At 40.5% G+C, this 21,808-nt stretch overlaps 1 long non-coding RNA gene across 4 annotated transcripts in view; it reads left to right on the forward strand.

Moving 5' to 3' along the window:
* LOC114678188 (uncharacterized) overlaps positions 1–21,808 on the forward strand; it is a 215,859-nt gene that overhangs the window by 12,348 nt on the left and 181,703 nt on the right. For 3 of the 4 annotated variants that reach the window (XR_013417352.1, XR_013417349.1, XR_013417350.1), the window contains exon 3: positions 11,893–11,992. The exons of the other annotated variant lie outside the window; for it this stretch is intronic. This is a non-coding gene — a long non-coding RNA (uncharacterized LOC114678188). The remainder of the gene's footprint in view (positions 1–11,892; positions 11,993–21,808) is intronic. 4 annotated transcript variants of the gene reach the window in all.

The following is a 21,808-nucleotide window of genomic DNA, read 5'->3' on the forward strand; positions in this document are numbered from 1 at the left end:
ACAACATGAGCTGTCTTATCTACTTCTGGGTGTTGATAGTCCCCTAGAGTCCTTAGAGTCTCCTTTGTCTGCAACCTCCCTTCTTAGACTTGTTCTCATCTGTGAGGGTACAGAATGCTGACTGACCCACATGGCATGCTGGGAAAGAAAGGCGTAGAAAACACTTGACATTATATTTTGCTACCACCCCTCCCTGCTCAGCCTATCCCTCTGAGCCTCAGCTATCTTCATTTTTATAATTCTGCCCCTGAACTGGGATTGAGACAAACCTTTTGCTTCTATTTGACATTTTCCTCTGCTTTAAAAAATGGGGAACAAATAATTATAATTTTGACAGCTGGCCTCTTATACTGTGCCATGCACTGTAATAAGTGCTTTACTTGAATTATTTTATTTAATTTTCATGACACTCAGTGAGATAACTACTATTAGAACCCTAGTTTAGAGGGGAGGAAACTGAGGTCCCTAAGCTGGACTTGCCCTAGGTCTCATGGCAAGGGGAGCAGAATAGCAGAGCTGGAATCTCTGTCATGGGCTCTCTGGGGTCAAGGCTTATATTCCTAAACATTAAACTGTTCTCCGACGCCATGTCCTTCTTTGCAACTTTTCCAGAGCTTCTCTGCTGCAGGAGTTAGTCTCTGGACTCCACACCTCCAACAACCTGGCCCCCGGGCACTTCACTGCCACATGGCTCACAGCCCCACATCTTCCGGCTTCTTTATTAAAGTGATTCTTCCACACAGTTCTTGCTGGACACTGTGCTAACTGCCTGGCCAGCTGATCTGTCCCCGAGTCTTCAGATTGGGCAGTCCCCCTACCTGGTGCTCTGTGAAATCTTTCCCTCCTCTGGTTGGATTCCCTCAGATGTCTCAATTATTTCCAGGCATTAGCCATTGAGAAGATCATGCTTCAAGGCAGATTGTCTGGCCTCCTCCTCACCTGTGTGCACTGAGCTCTTAGGTCTCCTTCGTTCATTTAATGGACAGCCATCAGATCACATTGCTTGGCTTGTGTCTAAAGTGATATTGTTCTCATTGCTAGAGGATTTCATGTAGTAGTCTTTGAATATTCTTAAGACTTGGACAACTCCTCCACAGACATGCATATAATGGTTGCTGAGGATACCTCCTGCTGCTTCTAAGATGTTAGAGTCAAGAGAAACCCAAAGTGAAGCTTTTGTTTATTATTTTCTGAACGCTCTACATCAATTTATTCTTACTTTTTTATATTGAGGTATAACAGTAAGTGGACATGTCTTCAGGCACAGTTTTCAGTAAGACCTAGTTTAGGAAGTTGAGTTTTTAGAAGTGAATTCCCTTAAAATCTCCCTGAATCCATGGTCCCCATGGTAAGTCTTCATGATCTCAAAAGAAAAGTCCTATTTCCCTTCTGACTTCATACAACATTTATTAGATGACTTTTCTGTTTTTGTTTTTTTTTAAATATATGCTCATTGTAGAAAATGCAGAGAAGTTCTGTAGAGCTCTTTGTCCAAGTCTGGTGGGTTCTTTCTGAAATTTTAAATTAAGGTCTCTGTACATAAATCTCTATTCTTCATTTAAATCAGCTGACACTAAACTGACTTTAAAGTCAGACCACTAAATCTTGGATTCAAGGCAGCATCTGAGGCCCCTCTTTGGGTTGAATTATGCATTGTAAGCTGTTCAGAAGAAGGTCAAAAGTGCAAGCCTGAGGAGACAGGGAGGCCCCCAAAGGAGTGTGATTCTGCTGCCCCAGATAGCTCTCACCCTGAGCAGCACCATCTCCAGAAATAACATGTGTGGGTGAAAGCAATCAACAGAACTCAGATCTGGAATTCCAGACAGCCACAAACATATCAACCTAAATGTAAAGTGGCACTGCTAACAGTCCATCTATAATTACCTCTCATTTTATTAGTTGCAAAGGGTAATTGTATCCAGAAAATTCTTAATGCAAATATATGCTACAGAGAATGTATATGTTGCTCTGAGAAAAAAATGTGGTAGAGAAGTTTCAATAATGCTAAGTGATTTTCTAGCACTCATCACTGATTAAGTACCATCTGGGCTGTAGGAAAACAGGGGAAGGGGAGTTGCCAGAAGTCAGGATGTCTGAATTCTCTCTGGCCTCTCAAATCTTTTAATCTCTCAACTCTTTGCCCTTAAGTGTCTTGAGGGAGGGGAATCGCTTTGGAAAACACCAGGCAAGCAGTTATATTCTTGGGACTGGATGCTCAGGCAGCTGGTTTTGGTAGAGCTGAGGTTTAGGCCAATCCTGATGCATGCGCCATTGGCAAATAATAATCATAACATGCCCTTTCAAGACAGCCTACGCAGCTCTGAAGGGATGTTGAATGCCATGCCTTTCTTCATCTAAGCTACATGAGTACAGATCTAAAAATTAATATAATTGTTTTAAGCACTGGCTTTTAGGAGCTAAGAGATGTTAGAGATCAAACTCCGTATCTGTGAATGTTAGAGTTGTATTAGGATTGAGCTGCAATAGTCCTATTACTGAGGTGGATATGAAATAGAAAGCAGAGAGCATAGCGCCTTGCAGAGATGCTCAGAAAATGTTGTTGCTAATAATGAAATTATCCAGAAACTCCAAATACTCATATGCCTAGTAGAAAAATCATAATCCGCTTTCAAATGGTTTTCAAATACAATGGCAGTTTTCACTATCATAGTTTCTGTTTTTATTTATTTATTTTGCATATTAGACATCCTTTTAAAAATAGATTATATGTTTTTAGGGCTCTTTTTAAGGAATGATTGCCTATTATTAGAGCCAATCAGGCGATAATTTGAAATAGTTAAAATTACCTTTTTGAATACATCTGACAACAATTACAAAGAAATTGTAAAGAAATTACCTGTTGTGTGCATCAGTTGATCAGTGCAATACATTTAGTTTCCACTGGAATCTTTCTGGAGAGTTACTATAGGATGAGTGAGGCAAGGCACTTGAGTTGGGAGAAAGGCATGCATGGAATTAATGTTCCTTTTCACTGTTTTTTGGAGATGCTAAAGATCTCTTCTTCTTTCCCTTACTATGTTCAGTCATTTGATAATGAAAGAGAGTGTATAGAGGAAAGGGAAAGGAGGGAGAGTGCCAGAGGGCATAAGCAAGGTCTGTCTACACCATGCGAGCTGAAATATGGGCATTCCATGCCTGCCATATGTCTGTTCCTTGCATTTTGGAGAGGGGCTCGGTGAGGGGCCTAGAGATTCTCGTGGACCTAAGAGGAATACCTTCAGCCAATTCAGATGTTTATAGATACACAAGGAGGGATGTAGGGGTGAGCCTCTTTATGGATTCTAGCAGCTTAATGGGAAAGAAAAATGCTTGGCTATTTTGCCCATTGGGATGGGCAGCTAGACCCAGCACCAATGCCTTTCAGCCATTGATAAGGGCTGAACTTCCATGTTGTGACTTGGAAGCCAGGAGCCACATGGTGAAGGGGTGACAGCAGGTGGGAGGTTCCCAGGGACCATTCTTTGAGCCTAGATCTGAGAGAGAGAGATACCCATGCTTTGGAATTTCTGCAGAGTAATCCTAATATGCCTTCTATGTATGTATGTATATCATAGGTGTGCATATATATGTAGTATATCATAGGTGTGCATATGTATGTATATAATGAACATGGGCTAGGGAATGACTGTGATGTGTGAGTGACCGTGTGGGAAGGCAGCCCTTGTTTAGTGTGAGATGGCCACAAGGACTCACCCTCTTCTCCTGCTAATACTGATTTCATCCCCACATCTCTCCTTCTTGCCAGCATAGGTAGATCATCATGTCTGGGACTGTTTTCCTCCGGCCTCACTCCTTATTTTCCATTTTACCTCTCTGCTGGCTCAGAGTGGAATTGGTGATTGCAGAACTCTGGGAAGAGGCAGAATTATGGATAGCAGCTTTCTGAATGTACATTTAAGAATGTTGAATATTGGCTCTCACTCTCTTCTGGCTTGTAGCGTTTCTGCCTAGAGATCCGCTGTTAGTCTGATTGGCTTCCCTTAGTGGATAACTTGGTGTTTATCCTGGCTGCCCTTAACATTTTTTCCTCCATTTCAACCTTGGTGAATCTGATGATTATGTGTCTGGGGGTTGCTCTTCTCGAGGAGTATTTTTGTGGTGTTCTCTGTATTTCCTGAATTTGAATGTTGGTCTCTTTTGCTAGGTTGGGAAAGTTCTCCTGTATAATATCCTGAAGAGTGTTTTCCATCTTGGTTCCATTCTCCCCATCACTTTCAGGTACACTAATCAAATGTAGGTTTAGTCTTTTCACATAGTCTCATATTTCTTAGAGGTTTTGTTCATTCCTTTTCATTATTTTTTCTCTAACCTTGTCTTCATGCTTTATTTCATTAAGTTGATCTTCAATCTCTGATATCCTTTCTTCCACTTGATTGATTCGGCTATTGATACTTGTGTATGTTTCATGAAGTTCTCGTGCTGTGTTTTTCAGCTCCATCAGGTCATTTATGTTCTTCTCTAAACTGATTATTCTAGTTAGCAATTCATCTAACCTTTTTTCAAGGTTCTTAGCTTCCTTGAGTTGGGTTAGAACATACTTCTTTAGCTCAGAGGAGTTTGTTATTACCCACCTTCTGAAGCCTACTTCTGTCAATTTGTCAAACTCATTCTCTGTCCAGTTTTGTTCCCTTGCTGGTGAGGAGTTGTGATCCTTTGGAGGAGAAGAGGCATTCTGGTTTCTGGAATTTTCAAACTTTCTGTGCTGGTTTTCCCTCATCTTCATGGATTTATCTGTCTTTGGTCTTTGATGCTGGTGATCTTCGGATGGGGTTTCTGTGTGGATGTTCTTTTTGTTGATGTTGATGCTATTCCTTTCTGTTTGTCAGTTTTCCTTCTAACAGTCAGACCCCTCTGCTGCAGGTCTGCTGGAGTTTGCTAGAGGACCCTGTTTGCCTGGGTATCACCAATGGAGGCTGTAGAACAGCAAAGATTGCTGCCTGTTCCTTCCTCTGGAAGCTTCATCCCAGAGGGGCACCCTCCAGATGCCAGCCAGAGCTTTTCTGTATGAGGTGTCTGTTGATCCCTGCTGGGAGGTGTCTCCCAGTCAGGAGGCACAGGGGTCAGGGACCCACTTGAGGAGGCAGTCTGTCCTTTAGCAGATCTTGAGTGCTGTGCTGGGAGGTCCACTGCTCTCTTCAGAGCCAGCAGGCAGGAATGTTTGAGTCTCCTGAAGCTGCACCCACAGCCGCCCCTTGCCCCAGGTGCTCTGTCCCAGGGAGATGGGAGTTTTATCTATAAGTCCCTGACTGGGACTGCTGCCTTTTTTTCAGAGATGGCCTGCCCAGAGAGGAGGAATCTAGAGAGGCAGTCTGGCTACAGTGGCTTTGCTGAGCTGTGGTGGGCTCCACCCTGTTCGAACTTCCCAGTATTTTTGTTCACACTGTGGGGCGAAAACTGCCTACTGAAGCCTCCATAATGGCAGACGCCCCTCCCCCCACCAAGCTCAAGCATCTCAGGTTGACTTCAGACTGCTGTGCTGGCAGCAAGAATTTCAAGCTAGTGCATTTTAGCTTGCCTAGCTCCGTGGGGGTGGGAATCCACTGAGCTTGACCACTTGGCTCCCTGGCTTCAGCTCCCTTTCCAGGGCTGTGAATGGTTCTGTCTCGCTGGCATTTCAGGTGCCACTGGGGTATGAAATGAAACTCCTGCAGCTGGCTCGGTGTCTGTCCAAAGGGTTGCCCCGTTTTGTGCTTAATACCCAGGGCCCCGGTGGCATAGGCACCTGAGGGAATCTCCTGGTCTGTGGGTTGCGAAGACTGTAGGAAAAGCATAGTATCTGGGGCTGGAGTGCACCATCCCTTACAGCAGGGTCCCTCATGGCTTCCCTTGGCTAGGGGATGGAGTTCCCCGACACCCTGTGCTTCCCAGCTTAGGTGAAGTCTCACCCTGCTTTGGCTCACCCTCCGTGGGCTGCACCCACTGTCTAACCAGTCCCAATGAGATGAGCCAGGTACCTCAATTGGAAATGCAGAAATCACTGGCCTTCTGCATTGATCTCACTGGAAGCTACAAACTGGAACTGTTCCTATTTGGCCATCTTGCCAGCCACACTACTATGCCACTTTAAAAGATCCAGTTTCATTTTTCTACATGTCGCTTGCCAATTACCCAAGCACCATTTGTTGAATAGATTTTCTCTACTTCACGTTTTTGTTTGCTTTGTCGAAGATCGGTTGACTGTAAAGTATTTGGCTTTACTTCTGGGTTCTCTATTTTGTTACATTGGTGTGTATGCCTGTTTTTATACCAGTGCCATGCTGTTTTGGTGACTATGGCCTTATAGTATAGTTTGAAGTCAAGTAATGTAATGCCTCCAGATTTTTTCTTTTTGCTTAGTCTTACTTTGGCTATGTGGGCTCTTTTTTGTTTCCTTATGAATTTTCAGATTTTTTTTTTCTAGTTCTGTGAAGAATGGTGGTGGTATTTTGATGGGGATTGCATTGAATTTGTAGATTGCTTTTAGCAGTATGTTCATTTTCACAATATTGATTCTACCAATCCATGAGCATGGGATGTTTCCATTTGTTTGTGTCACCTGTGATTTCTTTCAGCAGTATTTTGTAGTTTTCCTTGCAGAGGTCTTTTACCTCCTTGGTTAAGTATATTTCTAAGTATTTTATTTTAATTTTTGCAGCTATTATAAAAGCAATTGGGTTCTTGATTTGATTCTCAGCTTGGTTGCTATTGGTGTATAGCAGGGCTTTGATTTGTGCATGTTGATTTCTTATCCTGAAATGTTACTGCATTTATTTACCAGTTTGAGGAACTTTTTGAATGAGTCTTTAGGGTTTTCCAGGTATGTGATCATGTCATCAGCAGAGACAGTTTAACTTCCTCATTACCAGTTTGGATGCCCTTTATTCCTTTGTCTTGTCTGATTGCTCTGGCTAGGACTTCTGGTATTATGTTGAAAAGAAGTGGTGAAAGTGGGCATCCCTAACTTGTTCCAGTTCTCAGGGGAATGCTTTCAACTTTTCCCCATTCAGTATGATGTCGACTGTGGGTTTGTCATAGATGGCTTTTATTACCTTAAAGTTTGTGCCTTCTATGCCAGTTATGCTGAGGGTTTTAGTCATAAAGGGATGCTGGATTTTTTTCAAATGCTTTTTCTGTGTCCATTGAGATGCCATGTGATTTTCATTTTTAATTCTGTTTATATCACATTTATTATTAAACCATCCCTGCATCCCTGGGATGAAAGCCACTTGATCATGGTGGATTATCTTTTTGTTATGCTGTTGGATTTGGTTAGCTAGTATTTTGTTGAGAGTTTTTGCATATATGTTTATCAGGGATATCGCTCTGTAGTTTTCTTTTTTTGTTATGTCCTTTCCTGGTTTGGGTATTAAGGTGATACTGGCTTCATAGAATGATTTAGGGAGGATTCCATCTTTTTCAATCTTTTGGAATAGTGTCAATAGGATTGGTACCAATTCTTCTTTGAATGTCTGATATAATTTAGCTGTGAATCTATCTGGTCCTGGACCTTTTTTTCTTGATATCTTTTAAATTTTCCTTTCAACCTCACTGCTTATTATTGTATTGGTTCAGAGTTTCTATTTCTTCCTGGTTTAATCTAGGAGGGTTGTGTATTTTCAGGAATTTATCCATCTCTTCTAGGTTTTCTAGTTTATGCACATAAAGGTGTTCATAGTAGCATTGAATGATCTTTTGTATTTCTGTGGTATTGGTTGTAATATCGCCTGTTCCATTTCTAATTGAGCTTATTTGGATCGTCTCTTTTCTTGATTAATTTTGCTAATGGTCTATCAGTTTTATTTATCTTTTCAAAGAAACAGTTTTTGTTTCATTTATATTTTGTATTTTTGTTTGTTTTTTTCAGTTTCATTTCATTTCGTTTCATTTCATTCAGTGCTGCCCTGATCTTCGTTATTTCTTTTATTCTGCTGGGTTTGGATTTGGTTTGTTCTTGTTTCTCCAGTTCCTTGAGGTATGACCTAAGATTGTCTGTTTGTCCTTTTTCATACTTTTTGATGAAGGCATTTGATCCTATGATATTTCCTCTTAGCACCACTTCTGCTGGATCCCAGAGGTTTTGATAGGTTGAGCCACTATTATCGTTCAGTTCAAAGAACTTTTTAATTTCCATCTTGATTTCATTGTTGACCCAGTGATCATTCAGGAGCAGGTTTGTAATTTCCACGCATTTTCATGGTTTTGAGGGTTCCTTTTGGAGTTGATTTTCAATTTTATTGCACTGTGGTCTGAGAGAGTACTTGGTATAATTTTGATTTCCTTAAATTTTTTGAGACTTGCTTTGTGGCCTATCATATGGTCTATCTTGGAGAATGTTCCATGTCCTGATAAATAGAATGTATGTGCTGCAGTTGTTGGGTAGAATGTTCTGTACATATCTGTTAAGTCCATTTGTTCTAGGGTATAGTTTAAGTCCATTGTTTCTTCGTTGATTTTCTGTCTTGAAGTTTTCTAGTGCTGTCAGTGGAGTATTGAAGTCCTCTGCTATTGTTGTGTTGCTCTCTATCTCATTTCTTAGGTCTAGCAGTAATTGTTTTATACATTTGGGAACTTCAGTGTTAAGTGTGTATATATTTAGGATTGTGGTATTTTTCTGTTGGACTAGTCATTTTATCATTATGTAATGCCCTTCATTGTCTTTTTAAACTGCTGTTGCTTTAAAGTTTGTTTTGTCTGATAGAAGAATAGCTACCCCTGATTGATTGCTTTTGGTGTCCATTTATATGGAATATCTTTTTCCACCCCTTTACCTTAAGTTTATGTGAGTCCTCATGTGTCAGGTGAGTCTCTTGAAGTCAGCAGATATTTGATTGGTGAGTTCTTATTCGTTCTGCCATTCTGTATCTTTTAACTGGAGCATTTAGGCCATTATATACATTCAATGTTAATATTGATATGTGAGGGGCTATTCTATTCATCATGCTATTTCTTGCCTGAATAGCTTTTTTTTTTTAATTGGATTTTTGTTCTATAGAACCTGTGAAATGTATGTTTTAAGGATATTCTACTTTGGTGTATTTTGAGGATTTGTTTCAAGATTTAGAGTTCCTTTTAGCAGTTCTTGTAGTGGTGGCTTTGTAAAAGCAAATTCTCTCAGCATTTGTTTATCTGAAAAAGATTATATCTTTCCTTCATTTTTGAAGCTTAGTTTCACTGGATACAAAATTCTTGGCTGATAATTGTTTTGTTTAAGGAGGCTAAAGATAGGACCCCAATCCCGTCTAGCTTGCAGGGTTTCTGCTGAGAAATCAGCTGCTATCTGATAGGTTTTCCTTTACAGGTTACTTGGTGCTTTTGCCTAACAGCTCTTAAGATTCCTTTGTCTTGACTTTCACAGGTATTCTTGGAACTTCTTGTATTTGATTGTCTAGATCTCTAGCAAGGCTGAGGAATTTTCCCTCAATTATTCTCTCAAATATGTTTTCCAAACTTTTAGAGTTCTCTTTTTCCTTGGGAACACCAATTATTCTTAGGTTTGGTCATTTAACATAATCCCAAACTTCTTGGAGGCTTTGTTCATTAAATTTTTTTTTTCTTTGTCTCTGTTGGATTGGGTTAATTTGAAAACCTTGTCTTCAAGCTCTGAAGTTCTTTCTTCTACTTGTTTGATTCTATTGAGACTTTCTAGTGCATTTCGCATTTCTGTAAGTGTGTCCTTGATTTCCAGAAGTTGTGACTGCTTTTTATTTATGCTATCTATTTCACTGTAGGTTTTCCCATTCATATCCTGTATCCTTTTTAAAAAAAATTCTTTAGGTTGAATTTCACCGTTCTCTGGTGCCTCCTTGATTGGCTTAATATTCAACCTTCTGAATTCTTTCTCTGGTATTTCAGAGATTTCTTCTTGGTTTGAATCCATTGCATGTGAGCTAGTGTGATCTTCTGGGGGGTGTTAAAGGACATTGTTTTGTCATATTACCAGAATTGTTTTTCTGGTTCATTTTCATTTGGACTATGTCAGAGGGAAGATCTGGGACTCAAGGGCTGCTGTTCAGCTTCTTTTGCCCTACAGGCTGCTCCCTTGATGTGGTGCACTCCCCTTTCCCCTAGGGATGGGGGTTCTTGAGAGCCAAACTGCAGTGATATTTATTTCTCTTCTGGATCTAGTCACCAAGCAGAGCTACCAGACTCGGGGCTAGTACTGGCTCCATCTATAAAGATTCCTGTGATGTGATCTGTCTTCAGGTCTCTCAGCTGTAGATACCAGCACTTACTCTGGTGGAGGTAGCAGGGGAGTGAAGTGGACTTTGTGAGGGTACTTGATTGTATTTTTGTTAAATGTGCTGGTTTTATGTTGGTTGGCCTCCAGCCAGGAGGTGGTACTTTCAACAATGCAGCAGCTCTGGTTATATAGGGAGGATCACACAGTAGGTGGGGCCATAGCGCTCCCAAGAGATTATGCCCTTTGTCTTGGGCTACAAGGGCTGGTAGAGAAAGCCCATTGGGTAGGGGCAGGGTTAGATATGTCTGAGCTCAGATTCTCCTTGGGCAGGGCTTGCTGTGGCTGCTGTGGGTGATAGGGGTTTGGTTCCCAGACCAATGGAGTTATGTCCTCAGGGGGATCATGACTGTGTCTGCTGTGTCACATAGGTCACTATGAAAGTGGGAGAAATCCATAGCCCACAGCCCAAAAGGCCAGTCTCACTCCCACCATGCCCCACCAACAACAGCACCAAGTTTATTTCCAGGCAGCCAGTGATCATGGCTGAGAACTTGCCCCAGGCTACAAGCTTTCCAGCTGAGAAAGCAAGCAGGCTTACATTTTCTTGGCTGTCCCATGGAGCCTGCAGCAACAGTCCACTTCCTTCAAATGATCTGTGGATTCTCTTGCGTTTCCTCATATGTTCCTCTGGTGGTTCTTGGAGCAAAAGTTCATGACATGGGTCTCCACACGCTGCTCTGTCTGTCTGAGTGGGAGCTGCAAGTTAGTCCTGCCTCCTACCTGCCATTTTTTCCTATCTCCCCTAATTATTTTTTTGGTTTTTTCTATTGCTCCAAGTCTCTGGACTACATTGTTAGTGTGGTTTTCCTCTCCCTTTCAAGTGCAAAGTCTTTCTGAGTACTTTCATTATTGTATAATTGGAGCTTTACAATATTTTGGGAGGGCATCTTTTAAATATCCCAGTGAATACTGAAGAACATTATTAATCCAACCCATTTTAAATGTCCAGCAAGAAAAGGAGAAAAGTGCATACATTTCTCTCCAATCTGATTTAATTTGCATTATGTAAGGTAGCCTCCTGGATAAAGCTACTGCTCTGGGACAAAAGACTTTTGGAAGAATTTTGGACCTTCTCATTCTTAACAAACTTAGAAGGTGGCTTAATTGTTGGTTCATTCATTCATTTATTAATCAGTATTTATCACATACTTATTGTGTTCCAATTGCTGTAGTGGGCACTGTAATACAAAGGTGAATGAGGCACAGTCTTTAACTTTCAATGGGGAAGACAGAGTCATAAGCAATAGTTGTGATACCGTGTGTGGAGTGGATGGTAGAGACAAGAACAGGATGTCATGGGAGACCTGGGGGCCACTCAACCCAGCTGAGGACCCTGGGCAGGCTCAGTGGAGAGAGTGAGGCCTGAACTGACACATGAAGGATGAGAAGGCTGAAGAAAGGACAATAAGATATAGGGGGAGAGGGACTCAAACAAGTCCATTGGATTTGGGAATTAGGAAACCATTAGTAACATCAGCCAGAGCAGTTTGAATGGAATGGTGGGGGTTTTTCAATAGAAAGCTGGATCGTAGCAGACTGGAGAGAGGCCAGGGACTGAGAAAGTGGAGATGAAAGGGAAAGGGTGAGGGCAAGAAGGATGATGGCCTCCAGAGAGTCTTGGCATCAAAGATGTATTTATTTTTATTTTTTAGGGCTTGAAAAATTTGTGCAGTGTTCCAAAAGCAGAGTAAAGGAGGAAAGGCCAGGAAGTATGGGAGAGAGCCAGGCAAGTGGTGAGAGCCAAGAGTTCAGGTAAATGAGAAGGCTTTACATAATGGGAGTTGCCCTGACAGAGAAAGTTTGGATCTGCCTGGTCTGTACAATAAGATTTTCTTTTTGGTGCCTGTTTGGTATAATGGGACAGGAGGCACTGATGTGTGTTGGCTCCGTGTCCCCACCAAAATCTCACTTTGAAGTGTAATGATGCCCCTGTGTCATGGGAGGGACCTTGTGGGAGGTAATTGAATCATGGAGGTGTGCTTTTCCCATGCTGTTCTTGTGATAGTGAACAAGTCTCATGAGCTCTGATGGTTTTATAAAGGGGAGTTCCCTGGCACACACTATCTCTTGCCTGCTGCCATGTAAGATGTGTCTTTTGCCTTCCACCATGATTGTGAAGCCTCCCCAGCCATGTAGAACTGTGAGTCCATTAAATCTCTTTTTCTTTATAAATTGCCCAGTCTCGGGTATGTCTTTATTAGCAGTATGAGAACAGACTAATACAGTAAATTGGTACCAGGAGTGGGGTGCTGCTGTAAAGATACCTGAAAATGTGGAAGTGACTTTGGAACTGGGTATCAGGGAGAGGTTGGAACAGTTTAGAGTGCTCAGAAGAAGACAAGAAGATGTGGGAAAATTTGGAACTTCCTAGAGATTTGTTGAATGGCTTTGACCAAGATGCTGACAATGAAATTCAGGCTGAGGTGATCTCAGATGGAGATAAGGAACTTGGTAACTGGAGCAAAGGTGACTCTTGCTATGCTTTAGCAAAGAAACTGGCAGCATTTTCTCTTGCCCTAGAAATTTGTGGAACTTTAAACTTGAGAGAGATGATTTAGGGTATCTGGTAGAAGAAATGTCTTAACAGAAAAGTGTTCAAGAAGTGACTTGGGTGTTCTTAAAAGAAATCAGTTTTATAAAGGAAACAAAGCATAAAAGTTCAGAAAATGTGCAGCCTGATGATGTGATAGAAAAGAAAAACTCGTTTTCTGAGGAGAAATTCAAGCAGGCTGCAGAAATTTGCATAAGCAATGAGGAGCCAAATGTTAATTGCCAAGACAATGAGGAAAATGTCTTCAGGGTATGTCTTCATGGCAGCCCCTCCCATCACAGGCCTGGAGACCTAGGAGGAAAAAATGGTTTCATGGGCCAGGCCCAGGGACCCCATGTTGTTTGCAGCCTAGGGACTTGGTGCCCTGAGTCCCAGCCACTCCTGCTGTGGCTAAAAGGGGCCAAGGTGCAGCTTGGGCTGTGGCTCCAGAGGGTGCAAGCCCCAAGCCTTGGCAGCTTTTATGTGATGTTGAGTCTTCAGGTGCACAGAAGTCAAGAATTGAGATTTGGGAACCTCCGCCTAGTTTTCAGAGGATGTATGGAAATGCCTGGATATTCAGGAAGAGACTTGCCACAGGGAAAGGGCCCTCATGGAGAGCCTCTGCTATGGCAGTGTGTAAGGGAAATGTAGGGTTGAATCCCCCATACAAAGTCTCCACTGAGTCACTGCCTAGTGGAACTGTGAGAAGGGAGCCACTATCCTGCAGACCCCAGAATGGTAGATCCATCGACAGCTTGCACCATGATCCTTGTAAAAGCCACAGATGCTCAATGCCAACCTGTGAAAGGAGCCAGTAGGTGGTTGTACTCTGCAAAGCCACAGGGATGGAGCTGCCCAAGACCATGGGAACCCACCGCTTGCATTGCTGTGACCTGGATGTGAGCCATGGAGTCAAAAGAGATCATTTTGGAGCTTTCAGCTTTGACTGCCCTGCTGGATTTCAGACTTGCATGGGGACTGTAGCCCCTTCATTTTGGCCAATTTCTCCCATTTGGAATGGATATATTTACCCAATGCCTGTACCTCCATTGTATCTAGGAAGCAACTAACTTGCTTTTGATTTTACAGGCTCATAGTTGGAAGAGACTTGCCTTGTTTCAGATGAAACTTTGAACTGTGGACTTTTGGGTTCTTGCTGAAATGAGTTAAGACTCTGGGGGTTTGAAACATGAAAATGCCAGGATAAACCTAATCCCTAAAAAAGGCTTTCTAGATCAGAGGTTACAAATGGTTGCTCAGGAGCCAAATTAGGCCCACAGATATATTTTATTTGGCACATATGCTGTTTTGTGTCAAATAAACTCAAATAAAATCATGATCATGCTTGATTGGTTTTGAAGTATGAGGACATGAGATTTAGGAGGGGCTGGGTGGAATGATATGATTTGTCTCTTTGTCCCCACCCAAATATCACCTTGAATTGTAATAATCCCCACATGTCATGGGAGGGACCTTGTGGGAGGTAATTGAATCATAGGGTTGAGTTTTTCCCATGATGTTTTTGTGATAGTGAATAAGTTTCATGAAATCTGATGGCTTTATAAAGGGGAGTTCCCCCACATGTGATGTCTCTTGCCTGCTGCCATGTAAGATGTGCCTTTCACCTTCTGCCATGATTGTGAGACCTCCCCAGTCATGTGGAACTGTAAGTCCATTAAACCTCCTTTTCTTTATAAATTACCCAGTCTTGGGTATGTCTTTATTAGCAGCATGAGAACAGACTAGTACAGACACTCTCTTCCCAGTCTGGAAGCCCTTTGGATAGAATATAAGGCAGAAATTACAAGCTCTAGTATTCATGAAGTGAGGCAGGTGGGGAGGCCTGTGCCCTTCTGCTGGGTGGCTGCTGTTTTACTCTAGTCATATTTGCCAGGGCCCAATTGTTGAATCAAGAAAAGCCAGAATTCTGGATTTCTATGTGAAATCTCCTAGTTTTGAAATTTTGGCAAATATTAAAAACAAACAGAGAATTAAATAAAACAGCATATGTGTCAAATAAAATATATCTGCTGGCCTAATTTGGCCCCTGGGCACCAGTGAGTTTCTAACTCTGATTTAGAAAGCCTCTTTTAGGGATTAGGTTTATCTTGGCATTTTCATGTATCAACTCTATCTTCTCTGTACAACCATGGAGGAAAATGTTAATATGGACAATAACCTGGATAGTTGGAGAAAAGAAGCACAGTGATGTGTTTAATCCTCCTAAATCTAGTTATTTGCTATAACTTCCCCAGAACATTAATTTTACTAAGTTGATTCCCTTATGTCCATGCCTTTTAACTGAATTTTCTTTGTTCATCTTAAAGTTCTATGAAAAGTTGGATTGCTCCAGGAACCAGAAAGGACATAATTACTCAGCTTATTTATAAAAATAAATTGGAAAAATAGTGTATTTTTTTTAAAAATTGGGTCCCTTATACTACAGGGCAAGTCTGAAAAGGATTACAAATACTAAAGGAGAAGACATCTGCATGTTCCAAAGGAAGCAGAGAACTTTTATAATTTATGCTCTGCTTAGCTTTGATTATTAATCATTTGTTTGTGGTGGGATAATGATTGTTGATACATAAAACCTGATAAACCTTGCAGCAAGGATCAAGTAAAGATGCTGCAATTCCAAAACTTGATATGTATCACGACAATGGATCTCAAAGTTTACTGTGCATGAGAATCACCTGGTGGGCTTGGCTTGTTAAAACACAGGTTGCTTGGCCCTGTCCCTGGAGTTTCTGATTTAGTAGGTTTGGAGTGAGCCCAAGACTTTAAATTTCTAATAAGTTCCCAGTTATTCTGATGCTACTGATTCAGGGACCACCCTTTGAAAACCACTGTTCTAGAAAATCTGCAGGCTTTACTATTTACAGATAACACATCTGCACCATATTATGTTTACATTTACTGAAATTCATCCAGTCTTTTTGCTGATAAATGCTAAAGCTGATATATGTCTTTGGACCACAGTTATGTGAACAGATCTGCTGATTCAAGCAGAAGAGGTTCTGTATTACACATGGCCCGGGTTGTCTGTTCTCTTGGATGCTGCTGTTTCATCTGGGATGGTCTGGTGATGTGTTCTCTAGGTTCTGGCATAGTGACCTTGCAGAGGGAGGACCCAGATCTCCAAGGAAATGTGCTGCACATTGGAGGAAGTAGCCTGCTGGGCAGCACATTTCCTTGGAGGTCTGGGTCCTCCCTCTGTAGGATCACTATTCCAGGTCTCCAGGTTCTAATAATTCCTGTTGCTTCTCTTTGCTGTCCCTGCCCGAGGGTGGTTGCTGCCACCTATAGTAACTATTTGCATGCTATCACAAAGTTCCCTTTTGCTTTTCAGTCCTCTAATATTTGTTTAAACCATTCCCTGTATTAAAGTATCTCTGTTAAAACAGCAACTAATGCTGTGTCTACTTTTTTGACTGCACCCTAAGGAACAGTGATGTCCATCTTATGTGACGTTCGACTGACCTCCATTCTGGAATTTAAAGGCAAATTCTGGAATGGATAAATTCCAGAATGGGACCCAGGAAGCGTATAAACTGCTCTCTTTTTTTCTGGCTATCGTTTCATGGACTGCTTGAAGCAGAAACATAATCATCTGGGTTGCTTGTTAAAAATGCAGATCCCTGGGCCCCAACTCCAGACCTTAAACATTTTAAATAACTTTCTAGGTGAGTTTCCATGACAGGTGATTCCTAATTTTTGTTGTTGTTGTTGTTGTTGTTTTTGAGATGGAGTCTTGCTCTGTCACCCTGGCTGGAGTGCAGTGGTGCAATCTCGGCTCACTGCAACCTCTGCCTCCCGGGTTCACGCCATTCTTCTGCCTCAACCTCCCGATTAGCTGGGAGTACAGGTGCCCACCACCATGCCCAGCTAATTTTTTGTATTTTTTAATAGAAACGGGGTTTCACCGTGTTAGCCAGGTTCATGGGCACCCCAGGTGATTATGATAGGCTGGAACATGAAGCCTTCTGGTGACGGTTTTAGAGCAGAGAAGACTGTAGAAGTGCTTTGAAACAATTCATTCATTTGTGCATTCATTTAAAAAACTATTTCTCATGTGCCTACCATGGGCCTAGAACCATTCCAAGCACTGGGCTGGGCATATTCTAATATACAGGTTAAGTCTAAACAACACTCCCCAGAGTGTGATTGTCTCACTCCACAGGACTCTCCAGATGCATCTTCTTGAGCAATTGAAAAAATAAAGTGTGTATTCATTTTAAAGGCCCATGACTATCCTCTTCCCACTCTTTTATGCCAAAGTTTTGACTCTAGCCATTATAAATATACCTTCCTGGTGACTCCATACTTTATGAATATATCTTTAGCCTTAGAGTTAGGTCTCTTGGCATTTATTTCTTAGAGTAGAGGTTTTCTCTCATTTTAGTAAAATTACTTTAAATTTAAGAAGTACTTACTATGTGCCAGGTGTTATGTTAAATACCTTTCTCTCTAAGAGTTCGTAGTTTATGTAGGAAAAGATTGATTATAAACTAACTATTAAAACAGAGCAGAGGTGTTCTAGAGGCATGTATGTGGTATCCTGAGAGGATGAGGAGAACTCCATCCTGAAGTCGGTAGTAGAAGGCATCTTCTCTATCGAATGAACATGATTTGAAATAAGACTTCTCTTGAATGATGAGTTATATTGCTTTGTATAAGAACTGCAGAATTGAGCCACAAGGTACCCTCTTATTTCACCCTGCAAGATAGGTTCTAAATTTGATTTCTGTTGTTCTTGCTTTATATGGTGTCAGACTCATTGCTGAGAGGGGAGTGGTGGGGAGGGGAAGAGGGAGGTATTGAAAATGAAGTCGTTCGAGGACAATAACATTGAGTCTTGATCCCATGTTTTCTGATTATCCATTATCCTCTTGGTTTCCTTTTGCCTCTTTCTTTTATACATTTACGATAACTTTTAAGCACCATATATAAAAAGGTTAGGTAATAATGATTCTTATTGATAAGATGGCATGTTTTCTTCGAATGTGGTTTCTAGTTAAGTGCTAGGTTCCAAGTTTCTCGTAAACCTTCTAGGTGATTTTTGAAGGGGTGTGCTGCATATTTCATGTGTAGATAAGGAAGAGCTGGAATAGGCTAGTATCCAAGGAATACATGCATCCTGAAGCACAGATGTTTCATTCACACGTTTAAACACAATTTTAAGTTACTATATCCTACTTCAAAATATATATTTAAATATAATTTTTTGAAATCACATGGTTGATGTTCAAATTAAGGAAAGTGAAAGAAAAGTTTAATGTTTGATTTATTCACTAATGAAAACCAGAGAATTTATGCATCAGAAATGTCTTGTGCCACAATATTTGAGTTAGTCGTCCTTTATGAGGATGATACCAGAAAAGGCATGCTGTTAGTATCCATTTAAAAAATCTTAAATAATCACATTTTATTAAAGGAGTTTAAGTCCTTATCATTTTATATTTTAACTATTTATTGCAGTTATATATAAACTTGTTTATTGCAATTCACAGATATCATGTTTTGTTACAAATTGAAGGTTTGTGGTAACCTTGCATTGAACAAGTCTGTTGGCGTCATTTTCCCAACAGCATGTGATCACTTTGTGTGTATGTGTCACATTTTGGTAATTCACACAGTACTTCAAACTTTTTCATTTTTTTAAATGGTGATCTGTGATCACAGATGTTTGGTGTTACTGTTGTAATTGTTTTGGGGTAACATGAGCTGCACCCATATAAGATGGTGGGCTTAATCAATAAATGTTGTGTGTGTTCTGAATGCTCCACCAACTGGCTGTTCCCTCATCTCTCTCCCTCTCTATGGGCCTCCCTGTTCCCTGAGACACAGAAAAATTGAAATTAGGCTGTTAATAACTCTACAGCGGCAGCTGTGTGTTCACACAAAAGGAAAAGTCACATATCTCTCACTTTAAATCAAAAACTAGAAAGGATAAAGCCTAGTGAGGACAGCATGTCAAAAGCTGAGATAGGCCAAAACCTAGGTCTCTTGTACTAAACAATTAGCTAAGTGGTGGATGCAATTAAAAGTTCTTGAAGGAAATTAAAAGTGCTACTTCAGTGAACACATGAATGCTAAGAAAGCAAAACAGTTTTGTTGCTGATATGGAGAAAGCTTGAGTGGTCTGGATAGAAGATCAAACCAGCCACAACATTCCCTTAGGCCAAAACCTAATCTAGAGCAAGGCCCTAACTCAACTCTATGAAAGCTGAGGAAGGTGAGAAAGTTGCAGAGGAAAAGTTGGAAACTAGCAGAGATTGGTTCATGGGGTTTAAAGAAAGAAGCCATCTCTATAACATACTATAAAAGTGCAAGGTGAAGCAGCAAGTGCTGATAGAGAAGTTGTAGCAAGTTATCTGCAAGATGTACCTAAGATAATTGATAAAGGTGGCTGCATTAAACAACAGATTTTCAGTGTAGATAAGACAGCCTTCTGTTTTAAGAAGATAGGACTTTCATAGCTAGAAAGGAGTAAAAGCCTGGCTTCAAAGGCTCAAAGGACAGGCTGACTCTCCTGCTGGGGGCTAATGCTGCTGATGATTTCAAGTTGCATTCAGTGCTCATTCACCATTCTAAAAAATCTTATGCGCCTTCAGAATTATGCTGTATCTACTCTGTCTGTGCTCTACGAATGGAACAACAAAGCCTGGATTAAGCACATCTATTTACAGTATGTTTTATTGAAGATTTTAAGCACACAACCTGCTGCTCAGAAAAAAAAGAAAATATTCCTTTCAAAGTAATCCCATTCATTGACAAGGCACAAGGTCACCCAAGGGCACTGATAATGATGTAAAGGAAATTCATGTTGTTTTAATGCTTGCTAACACAGCATCCATTCTGCAGCCCGCAGATCAAGGAGTAATTCCAACTTCAAAATCTTATTGCCTAGGAAATACATTTTGTCAGGCTATAGCTGCCATAGACAGTGACTTCTCAATGGATCTGGGCAAAGTAAATGGAAAACCTCTGAAAAGGATTCACCATTTGAGATGCCATTGAGAACATTCGTGATTCACGGGAGGAGATCAAAATATCAACATTAGCAGGAGCTTGGAAGAAATTGATTCCAACCTTCATGACTTTGAGGGCTTCAATACTTCAGTGGAGATAGTCACTGCAGATGTGGTGAGATAGCAAGAGAGATAGAATTAGAAGTGAAGCCTAAAGATGTGGCTGAATTGCTGCAATCTCATGATAAAACTTGAATAGATGAGCAAAAAACGGGGTTTCTTGAGATGGAATCTACTTCTGGCGAAGATGCTGTGAACATTGTTGAAATGACAACAAAGGATTTAGAATACTATGTAAACTTAGTTGATAAAGGATTTAGAATATTACATAAACTTAATTGATAAAGCAGCAGCGGGGTTTGAGAAGAGAAGATTGACTCCAATTTTGAAAGAAGTTCTACTATAGGTAAAATACGATCAAACAGTACCACATTTGCGAAGAAATCTTTTGTGAGAGTCAATTGAAGCAAACTTTATTGTTACCTTATTTTAAGAAATTGCCACAACCACTCCAACCTTCAACTACTACCCTGATCAGTCATCAGTCTTTACTATTGAAGTGAAACTGGCAAAATGATTATGATTCACTGAAGGCTCGGATGATCATTGGCTTTTATTTTTTAGCAATACAGTATTTTAAAATTAAGGTATGTACTTTGTTTTTTTCAGGCATAATGCTATTGCACGCTTAGGCTACAGTATACAGTATAAACATAACTTTTATATGCACTGGGAAACCAAAATGTTTGTGTGACCCAAAATATTTGCAGTATTCACTTTTTTGCAGTGATCTGGAACTTAACCTGCAATATCTCCAAGGTATACTTGTATGTTATAAATATATATATATGTGTATATATATGTCTATACATACATATGTGTTTATACATATGTGTCCACACACATATATATGCAAAGTTATCACATATCACAAGTGAACAGCTTGATATATGTTTTTTTTTTCTTTTCGAGATGGAGTCTGGCTCTGTCACCCAGACTGGAGTGCAGTGGCGTGATCTCGGCTCACTGCAAGCTCCGCCTCCTGGGTTCATGCCATTCTCCTGCCTCAACCTCCCGAGTAGCTGGGACTACGGGTGCCTGCCACCACACCCGGCTAATTTTTTGTATTTTTAGTAGAGACGAAGTTTTACCATGTTAGATAGGATGGTCTCGATCTCCTGACCTCACGATCCGCCTGCCTCGGCCTCCCAAAGTGCTGGGATTACAGGCGTGAGCCACTGTACCCGGCCTTGATAAATTTTTAATAGCTGAACTCACTCATCTAACCAGCATTTGGATAAAGGCACAGATTATCACCAATACCCTAGAAGGCCCTTTATGTTCCTTTAAGTCATACCCCTCCCCTGAGGGTAGCCATTGTCCTCTTCCTAATAGCATAGATTAGTTTTACCTGTGTTATCTTTTGTATATGGAATCATATGGTATGCATTATTTTGGTTATATTTTGTTCAATCATATGGTATGCATTATTTTGGTTATATTTTGTTCAATCACTTTGATTTGGATGTATACATTGACTCATGTCAGTCAATGTTTGAATAAAACTATGAGAAGACGTTTTCAAATGATGAAAACATGTTGTTTGAGACACATTTAAGATACATATTCCAATTTCTGCTTCTCAAAAGCTCACAATTCTTTTAGGGCTTTTCTCTAAACTCTAGAGGGTCATAGCCAGTGAGAGAGGAGAGATATGAAAACTAGAATATAAAATATTAATGTTTATGTTACTTACATCTTGAAATAATATTTTGGATATATTGGGTTAAATAAAACATATTATTAAAATTAATTTTATTTGATTATTTTCACTTTTTAAAATATGGCGACTAGGAAATTAAAGTTACCTTTGAGATTTGCACTATATTTCTGCTAGAAGCATTGATTTAAAGTGTCAGCAGGACTAAGAGAGACTTAGTGAGTTGAACAGTAAAGATTCCAAGTAACATCCTCTCTATGAGACCATCAAACTTTTTAACTTGC

This window comes from Macaca mulatta, chromosome 5 (assembly GCF_049350105.2).
Source record: "Macaca mulatta isolate MMU2019108-1 chromosome 5, T2T-MMU8v2.0, whole genome shotgun sequence".
Classification (NCBI taxonomy): domain Eukaryota; kingdom Metazoa; phylum Chordata; class Mammalia; order Primates; family Cercopithecidae; genus Macaca; species Macaca mulatta.